Raw genomic sequence first — 2666 nt, forward strand, 5'->3', positions numbered from 1 at the left:
TTGCTCCAACAGAACCACACCTGACACTTCAGGAGGGCTGCAGCCACATTTCCAATTGGACTGCCACCAACACCCTGACCCACAGGGTGTCAGGTTGGGTTCTGACTCTGTCAGTGTTGTTCTAGTGTACTGCACTGTTTATTTTATCCTTTTATTTTTTTCCCTTTCCCTGTTAAAGAACTGTTATTTCCTGCTCCCATATTTTTGCCTGAGAGCCCCTTAATTTAAAATTTATAGCAATTGAGAGGGGTGGGGAGGATTTACATTCTCCATTTCAGGGGTGGCTCCTGCCTTCCTTAGCAGACTCCTGTCTTTGCAAAACAAGACAGTATTGATCACATTGACCGGGTCAATGCTGTGGGTATTGATCACCATGAGAGGGTCAATGCTGTGGGTATTGATCACACTGACAGGGTCAATGCTGTGGGTATTGATCACAATGAGAGGGTCAATGCTGGTTCTGCTGTACGGGACACACTCTTGGGGTGGGCACTGGTCCCACTTTGAATAAATGTTGGGCAGGATGAAAGTTTTACAAGGAACTCTCACAGATATGTATGCATGGCAGAATGATTTTTAAATGTAGAATCTGATGAAGGAATAGAAATGAAAGCAAGTTTTGATATAGAAGAAAAGAATTACCGAGCCAGTCTTACTGGATAACCAAGAAGGCAAAGAGTGTGTTTGTTAGAAGGGGTTTTTATGACTTAGAGCAAAGAATAAACCCACCTCAAACAAGAAGATGTTTTTACCAAGCAGGAAGATAGCACAGGCAAACAAGGCAGCAAAGCTGCAAGTAGAAAAAAGGTCTCAGAATTTTCCACTGCAAGAAAACTGAAAAACAACTTCTAGTCTAAAATGTGATGTACTAACTTTTAGTGATTGGAGAACAGTAACATGAATATGGTAATTGTAGTCGTTATGATAGCCTATAGATAACAGTTAAGGTATAGATTGGGTCTACTGTATAAAGATGCTCAGAAGAGTATATAATATAATAAAAGTATATATATATAATAAATATATAAGAAAATATATAATAAAACTCTTATCTGAAATATATAACTAAAAATATTTTTTAAATATATTAAAATAAATAGTAATAAATTAAAATAATAAATAAGTAAATAAAACAAGTTCTAAAAAATTTAAAAATAAAATAAAAATATATTGAAATAAAATAAAAATAAATTAAAAATATATTATAAAAGTATATAATATATGCAAAACCAAAGGGTCTCCAGGCCTGTCTGCAGCTGGAGCTGACAGCTGCGAGCACAGCTCTGTCACCCACGCCCTAGACTGCTGTGACACCTTGGATGGAATAAACTGCATTTTGCATACAATAAACTGCATTTGTATTTAATAAACTGCATTTTGTATACAATAAACTGCATTTTGGAGAGCAGCCTGGAGTCCCACATCCCTCATTCAGGCTCTTACAGGTGTGGGTGATGAAGATGCAGCTGATGATGATGATGATGGTGTGAGCAGTGTCATGGTGACGCTGTCAGTGGTGTTGGATGAGGAGGATGTTGGTGATGGATGTCACCATAGTGTGGGTGCTGGGATATGTGATGATGATGATGATGATGATGAAGGCACTGTGAGCAGTGTCCCAGCCTGCCCTGCCCAGGAAGACAGAGGGAGCCCTGGGAGGCCCAGAGTGGCTTCGCTCAGGGTGGGGGAGAAACCAGAGACCCCCAGGGCTGGGTGAGGGGGGACAGGGACATGGGACAGACAGACGGACAGGGGACAGACACAGGGACAGACACAGGGACAGAGACGGACAGGGGACAGACACAGGGACAGAGATGGACTGGGGACAGACACAGGGACAGACAGATGGACAGACATAGGGACAGGGAAAAGATGCAGGGACAGGGAAAAGACACAGGGACAGGGACAGGGACAGATACATGGAGAGGGGACAGACACAGGGACAGACAGACGGACAGCGGACCGACACAGGGACAGACAGAGGGACACACACAGACAGGGGACAGACACAGACACAGGGACAGACAGAGGGACAGGGGCATGAGCATACACCCATCCATATGAGAAAAGCACCCATGAACACACAGAGTTGCTTTGCTGAAGAGTTTATTGATTATTGATAATTGATTGTTGATTATCAATCATTGATTATCAATTATCGATTATCGATTGTTCCAGGGCCATTCCTAGGCTCCCAGGGCGCCTCTCCAGGGATGATCAAATCCTGATGGCCTGACAGGAACAGGAGCTGAGTGTGACCCCAGGGTGACCCCAGGGTGACCACAGTGTGTCTCCAGAGCCCCCCAGAGACACCCAAAACCCTCCAGAGCCCCCCAGGACTATCCCAAACTGGGGAAAACTGGGGGGGACTGGGGGGCACTGGGGAGTACTGGGATGTCCTCAGTGCCATCCCCAGCACAGAGGATGCTCTGAGCCCAGCACTGATCTATACTGGGATGCACTGGTCTATACTGGGATGCACTGGGGTGCACTGGGATGCACACTGGTCTATTGTTATTATTAATCCAGACAATAAACTGGATTTTGGAGACAATAAACTGGATTTTGAAGAGCTGCATGGAGTCCCACATCCCTCATTCAGGCTCTCAGAAGATGTAAATGTGGGCAGATCAGGCTCCTCTGTTCCCCCTGTGGTCACAGCCTGG

Source organism: Melozone crissalis, unplaced genomic scaffold (assembly GCF_028551555.1).
Source record: "Melozone crissalis strain CALT ecotype California unplaced genomic scaffold, PUWL_Pcris_2 ptg000053l_1, whole genome shotgun sequence".
NCBI lineage: Eukaryota > Metazoa > Chordata > Aves > Passeriformes > Passerellidae > Melozone > Melozone crissalis.